This window comes from Ictidomys tridecemlineatus, chromosome 3 (genome assembly GCF_052094955.1).
Source record: "Ictidomys tridecemlineatus isolate mIctTri1 chromosome 3, mIctTri1.hap1, whole genome shotgun sequence".
Lineage (NCBI taxonomy): Eukaryota > Metazoa > Chordata > Mammalia > Rodentia > Sciuridae > Ictidomys > Ictidomys tridecemlineatus.
The window spans coordinates 169,238,844-169,262,597 of NC_135479.1; the positions used below are offsets into that span (position 1 = coordinate 169,238,844).

General features: G+C 33.1%; 1 protein-coding gene across 5 annotated transcripts in view; it reads right to left on the reverse strand.

Moving 5' to 3' along the window:
- Positions 1–23,754, reverse strand: part of Epha6 (EPH receptor A6) — a 792,729-nt gene that overhangs the window by 579,137 nt on the left and 189,838 nt on the right. The gene's annotated exons all lie outside the window — the stretch shown is intronic.

A 23,754-nucleotide genomic window follows, 5' to 3' on the forward strand; every position in this document is an offset into this window, starting at 1 on the left:
TGACACATCATCTCCCTCTAGTTACAATAGTTATTAACATAAAAACAAGATAAATGTTGATAAAAGTGGAATCTAACATAATGTTGGTAAGGATGTAAAGAAGTATAACATATATGGAAACTAATATATATGTTCCTCAAAAAATTAACCACCATATGATACAGCAAGGCACTATCACTGGGCATATCTCCAAAGAAAATGAAATCAATATGTTGAAGAGATATCAGCAACCTCATGTTTATAGCAGCACTGTTTACAAAAAACAAGTTAAAGAATTCTCCTAAGTATCTATTAACAAGTAAATGGATAAAGAAATATGATATATGTGATGCTATCTCTCTCTCTCTCTCTCTCTCTCTCTCTCTCTCTCTCTCACACACACACACACACATACACACACACACACACACAATGGAATATAAGTGAGCCACAAAAAATGAAACTCTGTCATTTGCAACAACATGGACGAACCTGAACGACATCTTATTAAATAAAATAAGGCAGACACAGAAAGAAAACTACCACATGACCCCATGCATCTGCAAAAAATACAGAAGTTGACTTCACAGAAGCACAGAACAACAGTGAGTACTACTATTGGCAGGTGGGCAGAAGAGGTTGGTCAATGAGTTTAAAATTACTGTTAGGTGGAAGGAATAACTTCTGGTGTTTTGTTGCACAGTCAGGGGACTATATCTAACAATAATGTATTTTGTAATTCAAAATAGCTAAGAGAGGATTTTCAAAATTTCATCTCAAAGAAATGTCAAATGAGGTGATGCATTATGTTAGTCAAATTTGATCAGAACACAGTGAACACATGTATCAAAATATTATTTGGTACTCAATCAATTTTCATAGTTATTATATGTCAATTAAAAATAAAAGTAATAAAATAGGGGCTGGGGTTGTGGCTATACAGTAGAGCACTCACCTAGCACATGTGGCATGCTGAGTTCCATCCTAAGCACCAAATAAAAATAAATAAATAAAATAAAGGTATTGTGTTCAACTATAATTAAATAATATATCTAAAAAGTAATAAAATAAAAAATAAGAATATGTATTCATATAAAATATACTTCCTTTGCAATTATGAAAATACCAGGATGTGTCACCAGGCAAAGACAAAAGCTTTATATGTGTATATATATATTTTGGGGATGGGCAGAGGGGGGTACCAGGGATTGAATACAGAAGCACTTGATCACTGAGCCCCAACCCCATTCCTGTTTTGTGTTTTATTAGAGACATTATTTCTGAGTTGCTTAGCGCCTCACCATTGCTGAAGCTGGCTTTGAATTGGAAATCCTCCTGTCTGAGCCTCTATTGTCCTGGGATTACAGGCGTGCTTCACCATGCCTGGCAAGTTTTATGTTTTAATAGATTTTTTGTTCATAATTTTAAGGCAAATTTTTAAAAATCATTTTCAAATGATAAAAGAAATTTTAAGGAACAACTTTTATTTATCAAGATATAAAGAGTATTTTCTAATGTTTTTTAAATCATTTTAATAGATGCATGAAAATTTGATTCATTATGGTATATCAGAAGGTTGATAAACAATCTCATATGTGGACACAGAGGCTATTGTTTCTTTCCCTTGTTATATATTATAACAGACAAAATTATAACCTCTATGGGTAGGTATAGTCTTAGAAAAGAAGTGGAATCACACGGTAGATATGCATGGAATTAAAGATTGCTTGCTATGCTAGCAAATTCTGTCCTGAAATGGTTATTTTAATGTATCACACTAAAAGTGTGTCAGTTTCAATGCACCCTGGCCAGAAAAAAGTGCACACTTATTTGTTAAACATGTGTTAGTTTGATAGGAAAAAAATTAGCTTTCATACCCAAGAGTAACCTATTTTTGATTACAGTGATTTGAACATTTCTATTATATAGTTTTGTGTTTGTTGTGTATATGGTGCTAGGGATTGAACCCAGGGTCTTGTGCAAGCAAAGCAAGCACTCTACCAACTGAGCTATATCCACAGCCCCTGTTTTTATTTTTAATGTTTATTTGAACTGCCTGTGTTTGGCCTTTGTTTGGTTTTCTATTGGGAGGGTAGAATTTTAAATATAATTTATCAAAGTTCTTTACATGTTAAAATGTAAATGTATAGAATATTTTAAGTTAATATTATTTTTCTTATACTGTTTGGAAGATATTTTAAAATTTTCATTCACTGTGCCTAATTTCAATAATTCAATCATTCTGCGTTAATGTTTTTTTAAACTCCTGATTTTAACAAAAAAATTTAACATTTTGCTTCTTACACATACTTTAGTGGTAATTTGCCCAAATATTTTATTTCTATATATTATAGAGACATATTACTGAGTAAAAGAGATGTGAACAAAACTAGAGAAAAACTTTTAATAAAAACTGTAGGCACATAACTATATCCAAACACTTCTAGAATTTGAAAAAGAGTGGGTCATTATTTTTTTTAAAGTCTTTTTCTTAGATTATGGTCTAAATACAACTATGAAAATATATAAACACATGTCTATGCATTCTAAGTGTTCAAACTAAGCTTACGTATTAAAATATTGGAATATATGACTTCTAATTATACAATTTTCCTTATATTCATATCAATATGAACATTATATTTACTTTGACATGAGCAAAAATTCAAATAGGCAAAGCCAACATAGGTGTGAAATATCATATGTGTCACAGACATGTATGCTTTATGTATAAATTCTACACATTCTTAAATTGACACTTTAGAATTATATAATTTTAGAATTATATTTTTTTTCCTCTCTGCTTCATCTGGTAATCTGTAGTTCAATTTGTGAAGTGCCAAGAAGTCATTGACAGTGTTTCTTCATATCCTGTAATTTCTATTCTTATCACTATTGCACATTTTATACATTCCTAAATTTAGGTTCATCATGCACTCTCTTTGAACATTCTCTTAAAGATTCCTCTTGCAGAAATAGTTATAGAAAATGCTAATTATGTGATATAAGTAGTTTTGGAGAGCTGTCAGGCGTTAGGGGAGGGAAATTACTTATTTCTGGAGTAAATTTTGTTTGGAAAATAGTCTTTTAAGGAAGAAAAACACCAATATGTGAAATGTCTGCCATGCCTTGAATAACTCCTTCTTTCACAACCCCAAGCTAATACCTGAGGTACAGTTATAATTTCCAGTACCACAGAGTTTGCCATACATTGTACAACCATATCTGGGAAGATCACATTATTTCAATAATTGCATAGTTAACAGACACTCATTGAAAGGCTATAACATGTTTAAAAACATGGCTCATGATAAGGACTGGTCAATTAATTAATTTAATGATTGTAATGAAAGTAAAGGGGAGACAATTTCAATTGCTGTCATGGTATCTTGTAAAGCACATTTTTTATAATGATAAGTATTAAGTTAAAATTTGTTAATGTTTATGCAGGAATGGAAAATTTAAGGTAGAGTGTCATAGATATTCTAAAAGCTAAACATCTCAGTGCCTTTCACAATGTGATGCAGCAGCTGCAAGCCCCATTAATAAATCAAATTATCATGGTAGTAAAAACAACCCACAAAAGTCAAGGGTCAAATGAAAAACTAGAAAAAAAATGAGCATATGTCATCTAAATACCCAGATTTTCTAACATACTTATCAATTAAGAAAATAAATAAATAAGCAAAAACATGAAAATGTAAATGTGTCATACTCCTGTTAAAATTCTCCTCTGCCCTTCCCTTTTCAGTTCTATATAATTTAATTCAAAATTCCCAGAATTGTTTCTTTCCCCCATGCACCATTCACAAAATTCCAGCATTTTGCCTGAAGCTATGGGCTGTCCTAATCCCTGAGGAAAGACATACCAGAAAAAAAAAAAAAAGAAATTCCACTTTTTTTCTCTACAATTTTAGAAAGTAGAGAGTATTGTACATTATAAAATTCATTCTGGTAATATCACATGTTGAGAAGCTTCCCAAAGTTGTCAACTGTTCTCTCCAATACATTATGGAGGTGTGTATGAGAATACGTAATCCTATTCTTTCCAACTTTAAACAGCATGTGGATGTCTCATTTGAACCAAGTAGTCTAGATGCATAGAGTTCAGAGAACAAAGCTATAGGTGTAAAATGCAGAGAGTAATTTCTAAGTTTGGTCCTCCACTTTGTTGTTTTCATTATTTGTTGATTTAGTAACCACATTTATTTGTATTTCTTCACAGTGTAAAGATAAATCAAAGCTGCTTTTTCAAATATGTGTAAAATAAAAATAAATCCAAAGATACCATAGGACTCATTATTAAAAGAAAACGTTAAAGAATCTTTATTTCACTTTAAATGGCAGTGTGCATATGGGTGAGCATGCGCGCTGGCGCGCGCGCACGCGCGCGCGCACACACACACATACACACACACACCATAAATAACCTAAAATATCTCAAGACCAAGCTTACTCATATATTTAAAAATTAAAATACTGTTAATTAAGTCACTATTTTAACATTAACAGATCATCTAAAAATATTTGATAGTATTCAAGGATTGCTTAGATTATGGGAAAACATACAGTATCCTACCCTGCTAGGGAAGGGTGTGAACTGCTCTCAAATTTTTAAAAGCAAGTTGGAAATATGTATAAAAATATGAAGTGTAAGCTCCCATTAACATACCAGTTTTAATTTCATTGATATTTTACATATTAAATCAAATAAGTACCACAAATACACAATGTTAGGTACACTGACTTTCTGCTTGCAATAGACCAGAAAAGAAAAGAGGCAATCTAAATGCCATGAGAGGACAGAGAGGAAGAATGGCAAAACAAGTAGTGTCACCTTTGTGAAATACAACACAGAAAAGGATCTGTTTAAAATGTATGTAGTTATAGTATTTTTAAATTTGCATAAGATAGCATATATTGTTCACATATCAACAGAAAGTTTTAATCAGGAATAGCAAATGAATAGAGGGTACAGCGAGATGATTCATAAATTTAAAAAATATATTGCCAATAAACATATTGAAAACATGATTTTTCTAGGATTTGAATAAATTCATTCTTTTTGAAAATAGCATACATTTTGTTTTAATAATTTAAAGTTCTAACAAAAGAGAAATATTTATCCATAAACAACTTAAAAACAGCAGTAATCTTTTATATATAACATATATACATATATTATTTCCCAAAGGCTATTAAAAGCCTTAATTTTTGCATATGATTTAGGATTATATGAGATGGAAGCATCACATTTTTACAATATATCTGATTTGATTGTTTCAGTTTTGTATAAAAAGGATGCATTACTAATAGTTTCTTTTCTTTTTTTTTTTTTTTTTTTTAGAGAGAGAGAGAGAGAGAGAGAGAGAGAGAGAATTTTTTTAATATTTATTTTTTAGTTTTCGGTGGATGCACGCATGCCAGGCGAGCACACTACCGCTTGAGCCACATCCCCAGCCTTACTAATATTTTCCTTAAAATTACCTTTAGAAAGTTTAACAGATTTGATAGAAATTATTAGAAAAAGTTTCTCCTGTGTGGCCTAAACAAAGAAGTACCATATAACAGAGTAAGATTAGTTGTGTGAACATAGTTAAAGAAATTTCCATTGTGTGATAAAATCTCTGAAATTTCTTTCCAGGGTTAGGAAGATGATACTCTCTTTCTTGGCTCCATTGCCTTAGGCTATTTATTTCTGGTCACTGATCTTAATACTGTGAATGTAGAAAGTGGAATAATAAGATTGAACAACCTAATTTTTCTCCTGTCTTGGGTTCTTAAATCTCTCTCAAGGAGAACTCACCTTCAAGTGAAAATATCTTTCAAAAAGTAGGAATCCCAGTGGAGTGTTTGGGTTAGCTATGATATAAGGAAATAATTGTAAATTATTTTCTTTAAACCCCTCTTGCTCAACAGTCATTTAAAATATTCAGACACATGCACACATACAAAAACAGGCCATTTTCAAAAGGAACGTTATTTTGGAATAAATAAAGAACTAGTTAAAATATTGTTCAATAAAGAAATGTTTTCATGTCATATGACATTGATCAGAAAGAAAAATGGAGTAGGGTTAAGGGATGAATTACATGCAAACTATACCATTTGGATGCCACAGGTTCTCTACCCTGAGAGAGGGGAAAAAAAAGAAAAAGTAAAAGCAATCTCATATCTCAGCTATTCATACAGCACATCCATAGATTCTTATTTTAGAGTAAATCTAAGTCACATGTGATGTGAATAGCCATATGTAAAAGAGAAAACAGACTCTCCTCATAAAAATGATAACAGAAAATAGGATGAATAGAAGAAGGCACTTTCTCTACTATGCTACAGGAAGTTACAGAGCTTTTGATGTAGAAGTTAATCTGAAGCCTGGAGTGGAAGACCCACATGCTGTGAGCAAAATGCACCTCTCAGTAGGCTCCTGAACCTAGGAAAAAATGCATGGTTAATTTAAGCTCTGATTTGTACCACACCTAATGGGAAAATCTAAGGTTAGATTAAGAAGTGTTTGATATCAGTTAACATTCAGGCAAAGGTCAACATAAGCAATGGGCAACACTGCCTGTAGTTTATATAATAATGAATGATTTGCAGATTTTATCATTATCATGTGGGTGAGTGCGCGTGCGCATACACACACACACACACTCACACACACTCACACACCATAAATAACCTAAAATATCTCAAGACCACGCTTACTCATATATTTAAAAATTAAAACATTGTTAATTAAGTCACTATTTTAACATTAATAGATCATCTAAAAATATTTGATAGTATTCAAGGTTGCTTAGATTATGGGAAAACATACAGTATCCTACACTTTTCTATTTTAAAATTCCCTTTAGAATTAGAGAGTATGATCAGTATTGGTAGCTCTCACAGTCTCTCATCTCTACTTCCCCCTATTATGAGAATGCTTCATATTTCAATGTATTTATTAAAGAACACTGCCAATTAGAAAATATAGAACATGTATATTATTTTGTTTTGCTCATTCATTAATGAAGAAATATTTATTAATGAATAATAATAATTTTAAAATTCTCTTTTCTATTTTAAGCCCGAATAACCAACAGTATGTGTTTAAATTGTTGTAATCAGTAATTATCATCTATCACATGATTCTCAATTGATTTCTGTGCTGGTATTAATTTCCTAAGGCTGCTGTGAAACAAACAGAAAACCAAACAAAACCAAAAAACTTATTGTTTGGGTACCTTAAAAACAGGATTGTATTGTCCCATAGTTCTGAAAGCAAAAATTCTGGGTCTCTCCTCTTTTTTCTTTTTTGGTACCAGAGATTGAACTCAGGAACACTTGGCCGCAGTGCCACATCCACAGCTCTATTTTGTATTTTATTTAGAGACAGTTTCTCACTGAGTTGCTTAGTGCTTCGCTTTTGCTGAGGCTGGCTTTGGGCTCACAATTCTATGATCTTAGCCTCCTAAACTGCTGGGATTACAGGCGTGTGCCATCATGCTGGCCTGTGCCTCCTTCTTAGTTTGGTTTACAGATAGTGTTATCTGCCTGTTTGCATTGTCTTTTGTGTGTTTTTGTGTTTCCCCTTTCCCTTTTACATAAGGATATCTGTTACACTGGATTAGGGCCAAGCCTAATAATCTGATCTTAATTTGAGTATCTGCAATACTATTTCCAAATAATGTCATGTTCATAGGTAATTGGGAACTGACACTTCAATAACTATATGTGGGATACATTTTAAACTGTAACAGTCCCTAAATTCAGGAGGAAAAAGACACTCCTATAAATGGCATCACTTACATCAACTATTTTTTTATCGAGGGAGTGGAAAATGGTAGGAAAAAAGTTTTCCAAGATGAAAAAAGAAACAGTAGCTGATATGTGAGGTTTGGAAAGAATGGCCTAGGTTGTAAGAAATCACAATACTGGCTAAAAAAGTTCCCTCACCTTTTTGAATCATTGACAAACAGGGGATCCCATTCCTATTTTCAGATGGGAGATGCCTAATATATAATGATAGTGTATTTTGAAGAAAAGAATTACCATAACTATCCTGTAATAGTCTAGAATTACAAGTGTTAATTCTATGAATTGGTGGCAAAAAAATTCCTAGCATTTTATTTAGCTGACTGAATCATACCACTTATCTTTTTCATTAATTGATTTTGAGATCATGTCCAGGATATCAGGTACTGACAAGACACAAGGGCACAAAGACAAGTTAACCACCTTCTGTTCCCTCAAAAAGACTGTAACTGAGGTGACAGCCTTACCAGAACACCCATAGAGAGGAAGAATGGCAAAACAAAATGTCACCTTTGTGATGTAAAACATGGTATACTCTATATGGAAAAGGATCTAAGTTTAAAATGTATGTAGTAATAGTATTCTTTAATTTGCATGAACAACAGAGGTCACTTTAAGCAATAGCTATGAAAACTACTTTCCACTTGGGCACATATGCAAGATGCTTGTAGCATGCACGAAACATTCTTATGGACAAAGAAAACTTGTTAACAAAATTTTTAAAAATTATGGTAAAGATACTAAATAATTCAAAATCACTGCTGTATTAACATTCCTCAATGCCTCTGTACCAGTTAAGTATAATGTCTCTTCTTCTCCCATAAAAGAATATGTGAGTAACATTACAGAAATAATGTTGACTTTATAAAATCTTACAAAAAATTACTCATAAACTTTAATTTTTCTATTTAGTATACATTGATTTTAGTACAACTGACATAGACAAAGAGGAACATAAAGATGTCAGATGAGCTTCTCTGGCTTAGAGAGTATCAGCACTATTGATAGCTCTCACAGTCTTTCATCTCTACCTCCCCCTTTTATGAGAATGCTTCATATTTCAATGTGTTTATTAAAGTACACTGCCAATTAGATAATATAGAATATGTGTATTACTTTGTTTTGCTCATTCATTAATGAAGGAATATTTATTTATTAATGACTATGTTCTGGATATTTAATACCTGCCCTTGAAGAATTACATGTTAGGGATAATAACAGAAGCTCTGGAAAAAAAAAAAAAAAAGAAAGAAACGAGATACAAAGAGTGAGTAGTGGAGCAGGTGGAAAGCTCTTTCAGAATGGAATCAAGGAAGGTATTGCTGAGAACAGTTCGCCATGCTGCATCTATGACAGAGCAACAAGAGAAGAAAACAGCCACAGCAAGGCCAAGTGGTATGAGGAAGTCAGTGATGGTGGGGAAACAAAGTATTCCAGATTCTTATCACATTTATAAGTAGAAAGTGTATTTTTAAGAGGCACTTCCCCCGCATTTTTCCTTTTATTTAATTATATGCTGGATTATAAGATTTAATAACCATAAAGCACAGCCCATTAGTAACTGCTATAAAGGTTCAAACACTAAGAATGAGCAAGTAAAAAAGCAATATTTTAATATCATATTGAATTCAAAATACATGCTTATTTTGCCAGAAACACTTAATTGTGTTTATAGCTGTTAACTGGTATGTCATCAGACTGCCAAATAGATGCTGTTTAGGGAAAACTTTAAACAAAATTATTTCCTAATGAAAAATTAGAACTCCTTTCCTAATGTGGCGAAATACTTAGAAGTAAAATTTTCCTAATTTTAAAGTGATAGCTTGCATGAGGCCCTGGATTCAATTCCCAGCACTGCAAAAGAAGAGGAGTTTTCATTTATTTTTCTGATTTTAAATGACACATCGAAATAAATAATTGGTGAGAGAAAATGTGTGAGAGTGTGTGTGTGTGTGTGTGTGTGTGTGTGTGTGTGTGTGTGTGTGTAAGCTGCTATAACCAATATAACCAAGTACCATAGACTGGGTGGTTTATAAATAACAGAAATTTATGTCTCACATTTCTGGCAAGTGGAATCCTGAGACAAGCATGTTAGTGTGGCTACAGGTTGTGGTAGAGTTCTTTTATGGTTTTGGGGCTGATGATTTCTCCTATGTCCAAATATGGTGGAAACAGAATGACAGAGCTCTTAGGTATCCTTTTATTACAGGTACTAATCCTATAATGAGGGCTCCACTTTCATGACCTCCCAACACCTTACCTTCTAATACCATTACACTGGGGTTATGATTTCAACACACAAATTTGGGGGATACAAACATTCAGTCCATTGCTGGGTTTGTGCATGTGTATGTGTGTAAGTGTAAGTATGATTGTGGGGTTTATGTACTCATAAAAACTCAGCAGCCTTTGTTTTCAGGCAGGGTATATTTCTTTTTACATGCAAGCTATTAATAGTGAGAATGCACATACCCATATTCTAGGTGCATCTGGTAAAGGCATTTATTCATGTCTAACTTTCTGGCTTTTTAATCTTGTGGCTTTATTTCAAACCTGTAGCCTCTATTATCAGTGTCTTGCACCCCCTGCCTTGTCTCTCTCTTAGCTTCCTACTCTTGACTTCCAAAGTTGCCCGTAACATCAGGCTTTCACAGCTTCCTCCAGTCTTGAAGAAGGAAACACTCAAATTTTTTATCCCATCCACCATGGATTTCACTATGGACACTACAGAAATATAGAGGATAATTAGAAACTATTTTGAAAATTTGTAATCTAGTAAAATAGAAAATATTGAAGACATTGACAAATTACTAGAGTCATAGGATTTACCCAAACTGAAGCAGAACTATATATACAAGTTAAATAGCAGTTTCAAGGAATGAAATCAAAGATGCCCTCAAAAGCCTACCAACCAAGAAAAGCCCAGGATCAGAAGGATTCACAGCTGAGTTCTACAAGATCTTTGAAGAAGAATACCAATATTCCTCAAATTATTCAATGAAACAGAAAAGGAGGGAACACTTCCAAACTCATTCTATAAGGCCAATCATCCTGATTCCAAAACCAGATAAAGACACATCAAGGAAAGAAAACTTTCAGACCAATATCTCTAATGAACGTAAAAGCAAAAATTCTCACTAAAATTCTGGCAAACTGAATACAAAAACATATTAAAAATAGAATATACATAATCAAGTGGGGTTCATCCCAGAAGTGCCAGGTGAGCATACAGGAATCATAAATGTAATTTATTACATGAATAGACTTCAAGATAAGAATCTCATGATCACCTCAATAGATGCAGAAAAAGCTTTCAACAAAATACATCACTCCTTCATGTTCAAAACACTAGAAAAACTATACTGATACAGCCACATCAATGTTTATAGCAGCGCAACTCACAATAGCTAAACTGTGGAACCAACCTAGATGCCCTTTATCTTATAGATAAATGATGAAGAAACTGTGGTATATATACACAATGGTATATTACTCAGCATTAAAAGAAAATAAAATAATGACATTTGCAAGTTAATAAATGGATTTGGAGAATATCATGCTAAGTGAAGTAAGCCAATCTCAAAAAACTATTGACCAAATGTTTTCTCTGATAAATGGATGCTGATCCATAATGGGAGGAGGAGTGGGGGAGAGTGGAGAAGAGCTTGGGAGGAATGGAGAAACTTTGGATAGGCAAAGAGAAGCCAGGGAACAAGAGCATAGGGAAGATGGTAGAATGATACAGACATCATTACCTTAGGTACACGTATGAAGACCCTAATGGTGTGACTCTGCTTTGTGTACAACAAGGGAAATGAGAAATTGTGCTCTATTTGTGTACTATGAATAGAAATGCATTCTGATATCATGTATAATGAATTATATCTAATAAATAAATAAATTTTGAAAAAAATTCTTAACTCACTTAATACTTCTGTTGATCCTCTCTATTGTATACCAACCCTTTCTTCCCTTTTTTCTTAAGGTTTTCATTTTTTATTTTGTTTATGTTTCCCTCATCCCCCATTAGCTCATAAATCACTTGATACAACTCTTATGCTGTTAAAAGAATTAAAAAGTAATGGTTTCTCTTTATCCATTACTCTTTAATGAACTGATGCATATTTACATATTTCTGTAAGCTTTCTTTCCTCATGGAACCCATTACCCTTGTTATAGAAATGATTGTCTCAAAGACGGCTTTAACTAGATGAGTTTTCAGTGTTATGCTTTGTCTTCAGTCTATTTTACCTCATTGCTTCTCCAAAATCTGTGGTCCTGTATGCTCACACTGACCTCCCTGGGTTTGCTGATGGTGCTATGCTTGGGTTCTCTCACTTTCTCTCTTTTTGCTCCCTTTCCTCTCTTACCCATTGCTTCTCTTCTGGATATATTAAGTTTTCCTGGATAATTTCAGTCTTTCTTCACCACCTAGAGCCTTCTGATTTCAAACTTCATACTCTGTCAAGAGCTTTGTAATGTTTTGAACAACCAATAAAAAAAAAACAACTTCATATTCTGACTAGATTTTCTTTTCAGCATCAAATATGAAGGTTCATCTTTCATTTACCAACTATGATTTTTATATCTATATTTAATGAAAATGCCTATGATGGAAAATTTTAGGATCTTCACCTAAATCTGAAGCTTCTTAGACTGTAAACTATGTCTCAGTGACCTTTGTATTTCTAATACAAAACAATATTATCTACTTCACAGTAAAGACTAAATGAATATTTGAACAAATTTAATATTCAACTCATAATATGTTGTGAATTTAAAATGTAAAATATGCTATTTAGAATTTTGCTTAAGCCAGAAGGACACTGGTAGGCAGCATAAACTAAATAATAAACACTGAAAAATCACCATAATTTACTGAAGGTAAATAAGAGAGAAAATTTAGGATTCATGAATCCCAACACCATTCTGAGAGATTTCTGTAAAGACAAACTTTCCCTAATCATCTATTAAGTAATTAAAACTGGTCTCTGCTTCAGTATTCTGTCTGCTTCTTCAGATCAATCCAAATTATCACAAAGATTCTTCTCTTTGAAATTGTCCCTGAATAGGTCCTGACAGCTATTGCTATGGTTTGGGTACAATTGAGAAAACATTTAGAACTCAGACATGGAAAAACTTGACTTTCACTTTAACTTCAGTAAAGCAAAAAAATAAAAACTTATATTTGTAGGTAAGTAATGGATATCCTAAAATCTCCATCATCGCTAAATTAACTCACTGTACATTTACTGTGCAAAGAAAACCTCAGTGAGGCAGCTTGCTATAAAATGTACGAAAAGTTAGTAGCCATAGACATCTGTTTCGAAAAGATAAACCTCTGCTTCTTTTGAGTCTTACAAACAGAACTCATCCCATCTGGATCTAGTATGTCTTCTACAAGACTTGCCTGAAAATATTTTATGAACCTCTTCTGTTCGCTGAAGTCCCTAAAACCTAGAAATTCCAGGACATATGTCCTATTTTATAACTGAACTCAATAGTGTAAATGACTTTTAGATAGCCGACTGCATTAAAAAAGTTATTTTAATTCATATGTTGTGCAATCTCTGTACCTAGTTTTCATGAAAAATATGGACACTTTGGGGATTGCTTTGTAAATGTTATATTTTAGAAGCTCCCAGAAAAAGAAGCACTGTCAAATACTTCTATAAGCCTATGGTACATGAAAAAAGATTCTGGATTGGAAGTAACTGACAAAGAATTAAATAGAAAAATAAATGTACTAGATATCTATACCCCCTTGATATTATTTATGAGAACTATACATTTCTAAAAGATACTTCACTTCATTCATTTATTAGACAAATATTTATTGAACACCTACTCTGGGTTCCTAGAACCTCAAATGAAGGTAGTTACAAAAAATAGCAGTTAAAAACTTGGATTTAAAGCTCTTTTTAGACATGTTCCTCAATCATCAATAATTAGATGAGCATTCTGAACATCTGTATTCATTATGTGTTGTTATTTTCATATGAATTTTAAACAATCAATATGATTTTACAAAGATTAAAAAGGAAACTTTACAAAGTCACTAAAAATGAACCATTTCAGATTTTCTGAATAATATAGAAGGCAGCCATACAAAACTAAAATGAAAATGTTGGCCCACATGGCACATAAACTCATTTATGACAACAAAGGTATAGATTCCACACTTTGGGAAACACCTGTGACATGTAGCACTGCCTTGAAATGGTTTAATTTCCCAATATTAACTGTTAGACTCTAAGCATCTTGATTTCGGAAATCATGTCTTATAATTTTTAAATTCACTTCTTAATAAACAATGGATAACCAATAGCTTGAATTATAGAATATACATACACAGATCCCTTCAGCTATACATACTCAAATTTTCTTTGAAGAGTAATTGCATCTTACTATTAAGAGATGATTTTAAATGAAAGTCATCTAACGTTTTATTTTTAAAAACCATGTATTCTAAAGAAAGACTTTGCTTTTGATTTGGTAACATGCATATTTCATGGGCTGTACTTTGAACATTTAACCAAGAGATTCGATGTGATTACTTCAGTAACAATTCAATTTAAATGTCAACTATGTTCAGCATTTAAGAATTAATAGCTAAATCCCTTTAAGGATGAGGGAAATTTTGTTCTGGCTTAGAATAATTTTATAGCCTATGAATCTCCTTGTATATTGTTTGCATGTTTTAAGCTATTCTGAATAATGTACTCTCTGTAAGGGCCCATTACTTCAAAGAATTTTGACAGCCATAGCTCAAGGTATTAATTTTCATACTAGATATATATTTCTATTGGCAGCATGTTTGTCAAGATACAAATACATTTCACCCAAATTTTGAGTATGTACATTTTGAACAGGTTAGAGCAGTATATAAATATTTTTCAAATGAGAATTTCCCCCCCTCCCTTTTATTTGATTTCTGAGAAGAGAATGAGTCAGTGAAGTAGGAAATCTGAAGCAGCAGGCTTCAAACCAAAGTGGCTGGAAAAGGGAGTCCAGGCAGTGCTGTAGTTTTCTCCAGAAGCAAAGAAAAATTATAGCAATTCTGAGCAAAAGGGTGGGGAGCTTCATATGTAATATGAAAGTGTAAATAGGAAAACCACTGATCAGCATACTTGTTGGTATCAGAAGCACTTCTTACCTAAATGAGATTGATGGAAATGTTATTACCTCTCAGTGGCACCAAGAAGAAGAGTCAGAAATTCTCTAGACTGTCAATACCATCTTAGCAAAACCTGAGATGATATGTTCAGTTATTCATCTGAGAAACTTCTCTTTAATATATTATTATTGACATACTACTCTGGGATGGAAATTGGTGAAGTACTCAGAAAATAACATGGGGTAAACAGTTTCTGTCCATGGGAAGCTTGCAGCTTAGTGGGCAATACAGACTCAATCAAACACTACTGCCCATTAATATGTACTTAAAGAATGAGATAAATGGTAGGTAAGAGAAACAGCTTTGAAAGAATATTTTGCAAGAAAGAAATCCTTCAAGGATTGTTGAATGAGAGTTAGCTTCTTTGAAAATTTGACAGAACAACACCTTTAACATTTGATCATTTTATTTATAGTACTTACCATGACCTAGGTCACAGTAAAATCTGAAAGTCATATTGCCACACATGGTTCTAAGGAACTGAGGATTCTGTATGAATTGATATTTAAAGGAAAACATAGTTAACTCCATAAACACTCTTCCCAAGTTTTCTTCTCTATATAGTTTCAGAGTATATGCACAAAAAAGCAGTTGAATATCTATTTTCATAGGTGTTAGATACAGAGCCAATATCCTTTCACACATTAGAGAATATGGACTACACTGTTTCTGAAGTCCTTGCCCCTTCCATATGTCTGTAAGCACCTAACTGCCTTTTTTCCTCCTACCCCATTTAAAATACCTCCAAGTACCCTGTAATACATTGTGACAGTCTTCAATTTATGAGCCCTCAACTCTAAACCCATCCTTCAATACTTGCTTCGTAAAAATAAAGCTGGTTTCCTTTTTCCTAGCCAGTTTGTGTAATGTTAAATTATGTCAGCAGAGGGCGCTGGAAGGACACTGGAGGAGAAGGGTTTCTTTCTGGAATGGTGTTCTGGGCTCCTCCTTCAAAGTATGCAGCCTGTTCACTCCTGCTCTGTCCCCAGAATTTTATTCCTGAGGAACAAGTGGCTAGTTCTGCAACATGCAGAGCTTTTTCAACACTTGGTTCCTATAGTACGCAATCGTCAATAGCACCCAGTGTCTCCCTTATACTTCTTTCTGTAGTTAGACTTATCTCTATGAATATTTTCAAATTTCCAGCCAGTTCCACTGTGTTAGCACCTCAGAAACTTCTGCCAGGCATTGATCATAACCAAGCCCTCTCCAGCAAGATCTAGATCTCAGCCCTGCTAGAGTGGGGGATGGAGTCTTCTTAAGAGATCTGTCTTGGTCCTAGGCTTGGTGGCTATGCTTTCTGCTAATACTTTTTCCTCTAAAATTCTCTTCATACTTGAAAAACTCACTTTAATGACGCCCTGTTAAAGTCAAAATTCTTTATATTAACTTTTCACTGTCCAAGGTACTGAGGTCTTTGTTTCCTTATCAGATCTTGACTGATACAGCCATTGATGATATTTTAACTCCCAAACAAGGGCAGTGATATCACAACTATGGGATGTTTCATGTGCCACTTATATACTGGTATAGTTTCTGTTCAGTCTTTATGACATAACCAAGTCACTGGGAATCTTCACTCTCCAAGGACCAGACCTGAACTAGTGTTCTTTCTTCTCATATTTATCCCAGAACAGTTTTGTCATGTTCTTACAATTTTCACATAATTGTTGCTTTACTCATTTACCTCCCAACCACAATAGGTGGCTCTTTAAGGTATATACACCCAGCACAGCATATATTATAATGAGCATTTTAAAAATTGTTAAATAAATGAATACTTGAGTGAATTAATGATCACTCTTTTTCTTCCTACTCCCCGTCTAATCTGGGTTCCTTTCTGGGTCTTGTCCTCTCATTTGACTTTCAGAGGCAAGGTATCCAGAGCTCAGTCTTATTTCTTTTCTCCTTCTCATCTCCCTGTTCTTCTCCCAGCTTTCTTTTTTCAATTCCCTCCTCCCATATAGTGGTAGTTTTATTTCCATTTAAATCTAACTGTATAATGTGTTACAAGCATGTAATTCAATTCTATCAGCATCCAAGAAACCAAGGGATGATCAGCTCTCTAGAATGTATGCATGTGTGTGTTGGGGGGAGGGGGAGTGGTAAAGAAAATGGACCTAGTAAAATAAGAGATTTTTTTTTTCAGATTTGGATATTACAGTTTGCTATGGCAGTATCATCTGTATTTGGCTCTCCAGTTCAATTCTTGCTCCTATTTCTTACCATCCATCTCTATATCAAAAGATCTTCGTTCTGGGCTGAGAAAGGAATTTATATAGTTCCCACTCCTGCTCAATTCCTGTTTGATAGTTTCTACCTATCTCTTGTCATAGAGACAACATACCATATCCAATTCGTATTATCACATTTCTTGATATTTAGATCTTATGATAAAAACTTTAGCTATTTATTCACCTAATTTTATAATTTCTATTACTAAGATTTTTGCAAGTCTTCACTTAATTGAAATTCCTATCTACCCCAGCCATCATTATCTACTTCTCTAATACAGGGTTTCTATTTTTGTGTTCATCAGCTAGGTTCTTGGGCTGGATGTTAGCTGCTTTAATATTGAAGAATATTAATTAATGAATAATTTTGAATATATAATTCTCTATTAAAATAAAATCTATTAATTAAAGAAGAAATTCATTGGACTTTATTCACTTGATATATGTGTTATATAGATCACTCACAAAACGAGCTTTTCAAATTCTAGTGCAACAGCACAATGTTAAGTATCTGTTCTTATTTTACATCCATTTGATAAAATGATGAAATTATGTCATACATATAAATTCTGTTATCCTTGTTTCCTAAAATTATAGCCACAGAATAAAATAAGGTGCTTAAGTTCATTAATTCTAATTGTAGGATCTATACCATACTGATTATTTAATCTCAGATTTTTTTGTGTATAATAGGAGGATAACATCTAGTAGAGGATTAAATTACACAATGAAAGTACTGAATTTAATGTTTTATTTTTACAGAAGAAGTGTTCAATGAATATTATTTCCTATTTTACTGTCAATACATTAAAAAAACTTTATGGTATTTGAAAAATGAATTTCAACAATTATGCCTATTACTAATTTATTTATAAATTATTCTTGGGTTCTTCTTTAATGAATCTAGTGCTATATTTTTGGTCAGGAATAAATTCAACAATAAAGTCATTTGTGTGGAAATATGAGCCTATTTATGATGACCTGATTGTTTTATATTTCTCACAAACGCATGAGGTAAGAAGTGACAATCTTTCTTTGTTCCCACATAACAATATTCTTGATGAGGATATGACTGAAGTAATTTATTCAATTTAGAGCCTGAGAACATAAAGCCCTATAGTAGTGAAGCAACCTGTAGGAATTGCAAGGTGTTACACTTACCAAAATCTAGAACAATTATCTTGCCCATGAGAGAGGATTGTCCTAAGGGCTCTGAGGTTTGCTTTCCAATGAAAGCATTTAGAATGCAAGAGAAAGAAATGTGTGTTTCCTATGAGATAGCAGCTTTTATCTTGCATAGGCTATTATTATAAAGTCATTGGAGAAAAAAATTTGATTCTCAGATCAGGCTCTGAAAATCAGATACTTAGAGGTATATCTTTGCTTTCCTTTCTTCTAGGGTTTGCCTCTTTGCTCCTACAGCCATGAAAACAATAGTTTTTTTTTAAAAAAAATCTCCTTTCACTTTGCTTTTGTATATTTTATTTAAGGCTTGTCTTTGTCCTTATCTCCTAGTCTTAGTGTTTGATCTAAAGACTCCACTGTTCAGGCAGAGATAATCCACCCCCACAACCCACCACCCCAGTCACAGAATGAAAAGCACAAGCTGTTGAGGTTAGCTTTCAGTTGAGATCAGAAAGACATTTTCCCTCCAGCATTATTCTAAGGCTTTTGTGTTTTTGAGAAATTGCTTCACATATGAAAATATAAAAATAATCTTACTAACAAAAGTCATAAGAAGACTTGCTCAAGCAACCTCAGTTAGATCACTCTTTAATCATTAGAATTGATTCACAGATCTCTAAATGATTTTTAAAAGTCCAGCTGCAGGCTAAAAATGATTAAAGGAAAATCCATTGTGATTTATTTGACCCTTTATGAAGAGAAACTCAAGTTACTGTTTAATTAAAAATTATTTCTGGATATTTGAATACCTATATTGAAAATCATATACAATATACTCATACAAGTAACCAGTAGAAATTTTCTACTCTTACTCAGATTATATTCATATTTAATGTCTCAAGTAGAAGGCACATGTGAGTTTAATATATATGCTATATATTCATATATATGATATGTAAAAGTATGGAACCTTTATGTATGTATATGTGTACAGCAATGTCTTTAAAAATAAAATCTATTTAATTTTAGAATAGCATTGATTGCCAATTTTTTCTGCAATGTAACCGAATACTATAAATTATTTTTATTGCTTAGAACTAAAATGTGATGAAAATATTGTTTAAATTAAAATAGGAAATCTATGGAAAAGTCAATATTATATTAATTTAGGGAAAAATGAGAATGCAACATATAATAAACCCAAGAAAAGTAAAAAACTAGGTAATTCATCTTCTTTCTGTATAGAAATAGAAACTTTAGTGCTTACCAATGATAAAGAAATAGTCTAAATTAAGGCTTCATTGCAAGAGGGCTCAACTCTCCTGTCTAGTTTAAGAAATAAGATAGGAAGTTCTTTTATGTCTGAAGTAGACTAGGAAATTAAATATAACTCAGCTACATACAGCATTCAAAGTCTCCTATTGTTACACATAGATTAGAAGTATGTCCCTTCTTAAAAAAAATAATAATAAACTGTGACTGTGAAAGTTTTGGTAGGTGCTCCTATCAATGACTCTCAATTATCAATTCTCCTGATAACACTGATCTGTTTTCCTCTTGTTCAGTGACTCTGGGCTTGGTTTTCTTTTACCAACGTGACATTATCCTTCATGACCTAAGAAGAGGCTTGAGTGACCTTTCACACTGAGGCATGCCCTCTTGAAATAAAATCACCACCTCCTAAAATCTCCTTGAGGAAAAATGAGATGCAGCTGTGGAGATCCCAGGCTCCCCAGCTGGGTACAGCTCCCTTCAAGGCAACCTGCAGCTGTGTGCAGCCACGTAATTGAGCCCTGTGAGAATAGCGACAGGCGGGGGACACAAGAGACTTCTCCTACCACGTCCTTCATTAGGTGGATAAGTTTAGTTATCAAAGGTTTCACTTTTAAACATGGGTATGTATCTGTAGAGCAAGATTAGGTGGGAAGACAGTTCAATGCATTTGTGATGAAGTATCCTTGGCTTCCACTATAAAGCAGAATCATACTTCCATGACTATTCTTTTTCCTTTTTATTTATTTCTGGCCAATACCAGAGTACATTTGTTGACTGGCAATAGGAATGGGTCACATAACTTCCTGCAGTTTCTTGGCAACAGACAAGGATGGTGATCACATATATCCTATCTGACTTTACACTATTTCCTCACATTTTCCCATTAGAAGTGTATAATTTATCTGAGCCAAGCATGGTAGGACATGCCTGAAATTGCAGCTGAGGCCTGAGGAATGCCAGGTTCAAGACCAGCTGAGGCATGAGGCTGAGGCATGAGGAATGCCAGGTTCAAGAGCAGCCTCAGCTTAGTGAGACCCCCATCTCAAAATAAAAATTTTTAAAAATTTGCTGGTAGTGTGGCTCACTAGTAGAGGGCCTCTAGGTTCAAACCACAGTACCAGCTACCCACAAAAAGTGTATAATTTATCTATAAGAAGCGAGAGCTTTGGTAGCAATAATTGTGGTAGTTGTAGTATCAGTCAAAAATAGCAGGTACTGTGTGTAATGTACTGTGATAAACTTCTTACTTTAATCATACTTTACAAATGTGTGAAGAATTGAGGACTTTTAATATACCCATTTTTTTTTTTTGGAAAAATTGAAACTTAAATGAGGATCCTAGGGCTATAAACTAGGTCTGTTTAACTCTCTGGAGGCTAAGATCTCACCCACTGTCCTAAATACTTATGCTATTTGATATTCATCTACACTCTGAAAGGCTGGGTCCAGCCCCGAGCAATACTCTCTTTGTCAAGATATTAGAAGCAAAGTTTTATCTAGACGTTTTTCTACTTCTAGGAAAGGGCTACACAAAACAACTGTCAGAGCCCATAAGATGTAATGAGACTTATGACCACAAACATTTCCTGGGAGAGAGGGTCAAACTGGAAGAAACATTCCTCTCTTCTCTCGTGACAGTGCTTCTCCTGCTCATGAGATGGATAAGAAAGACAGGGTTTGTAACAAAAATTTAAAAAAGGCTGGGGATATAGCCTAGTAGTAAGAGCCCCTGAGTATATCCCCAGTATCTATGTATCTATCTATCCATCACTCCTTCCCTCCCTCTCTCTCTCTCTCTCTCTCTCTCTCTCTCTCTCTCTCTCTCTCTCTCTCTCTCTCTCTCTCCCACACACACACACACACAAAAAAAAAAAAAAAAAACGATTAGGATGCAGAATGCTGTACTCTTTACTCATTTAGTGAAATGAATCATCATGAGATGAATGGCATTTCCTATAATTCGGGGTAAATCAGTGATCTTGATTTTCTCTAAGTATTAGAAAAACAATATTCTGGATACAGTAATATGAAATATCTTTTGCAGAAGAAAGTTTTAACAATACTAGGCAAATCATAACTACAGACTAATGTAAGGATAGAACATATTTTAAGTTGCAGAGGAAATTAAATAAATTTACAAATTAAAATACTGTATTTAATTAAGGCAGATCAAAAATTTCTCAAATTAGAAATGAAAGACTGAATTTTCTATAGTAGCCTATACTTGTCTTTGGAAATAATTTTATATATATATGTAGATTATATATATATTTTTCTATACATAATAAATAATACATACATAAGACACACATATATATATCTAATATATAATATGTATACAATAGATGTATAATATATAATACATACATATACATATATACATGTAATATACACACACATATTTAAGAATAAATCAGGACTAGGGAGTTGGCTCAGTGGTAGATAATTTGCCTAGTTTGCACAGGGCCCTGGGTTCAACCCCCAGCAGTGCAAGCAATTAATAAATAATAATAGGTGTGCTAAAGGAAAAATATAACTATTTATTCAAAAATGTACATACATGATTTACCATTAGAAAAAATCATTTCCAAGTACTTTATAAGGAAATAGATGCCTGGAGGACAGTTTTTCCCCAACATTACATTTTATCTAACAACCACTCTGTTTTCTTAATGTCTCTTACCACACTCATGAACTCTGCTGTTCATTTTAGTGTCATTCAGCAAGCCCTTGTGTATTTCCAGATGAATCTAATTCCTGAAAGAACATAAACCTTTCCAAAAATTAATGACCCAGGAAGAAGTCTTTCTATAAACAAACCATTTCTCCTCATGAATCTTAATTAGAAGAGGTTTTTAAGCTAAGATTTCCCATGTTCCCTCTATGGATGAGGGATGTTCATTTATTCCTTGCTACTGTATCATAATACATTTGCAGCACTCTCAGGACTTAAATCAGGTAGGCTATATATAAGCTGTGTTCTCAAACTTTGACGTGAATGAGAATCACTTTAGAAGTTTGTTATAAATTCATATCTCCAGTATGTATCCTCAGAGGCTCAAGTTCAGTATGTTTGGCTAGGGCAACACAGATCTCTCTGGCTAACATTATCCTTGACTAAGTTTCTTATTTGGTGCCTTTTAAGAGCAAGTCTGTAATATTTTGTACGAGGAAAGTAAGTTAAATGTGTTGGTCAGTTCCCATTCATACTTAGAATCACATTAGTATATATGATTCAGAGTAAGGTTTTGAAAAGTACAACTAAGCAAAATCATCCTCATTATTTCCCACACAGGGAAAAAAAGGTAACCAAAATGAAGAAAAATAGAGAGAACAAAGGGAGAAAATAAAGGTATCCTTGTCCGTGGAAAAATTATAATAAGAAAAATACATAAAAGTACCTACTCAATTATGAAATTTAAAAATTTTAAGTATATATAAAATCAACAGTATCATATAAAATAGGTTAAATAAAATTCTGAGTATCAGACAAAAATCAGACATGAATTTCATTTTTTTTCTTAAGAATAACAGCTTTTTTAAAAAAACTAATTAGAAGAAGTATTTCTTTCATTGATTGTTATTGACATATTCAATGTATTTTTCAAAATAAAAAAAAATTAACTCTTGGTACCTAGTAACAGAATAACTTTACAAGTAAATATTGATTATTTTTATTTAAATCAGTTCAGTGACTACATTGTCCTAGTTTACATCATTCCATAATGGTGCACTTAATAAAATATCTTAAAAGGAAAATAAATGAAAGTGAAATAGGTGTCTCCCTTTGCCAGATGAAATGCAATGTTCTATTCTCTAATATTTGTTTTTAGTAGTCTCATTATGATCATATATTGTTATATACCAAAGGAAATCTGGAACTTGTTTTCACCCATTCATATAAGAAACAATTATAAAGAAATATTAAATTTATAGGCCTTGATGCAGTGGCTCTTTTTAGGAAATCAGGTAGTTTTCCTAGCATGTTTTTGCTTATTAAATATTATGCTAATCTGCTGCTTCTCCAGTCTCCTTGCTTTTTTTCATCTTGCAGTTATTCAACTCTTATCATCTTATTTGTTGGGTAAGCTCAATAGGAACTTGCTACCAGCTAGCCAGACAAAAGGCTGTCAGTGGGCACTGTGGTAAAACAGGAAGAAT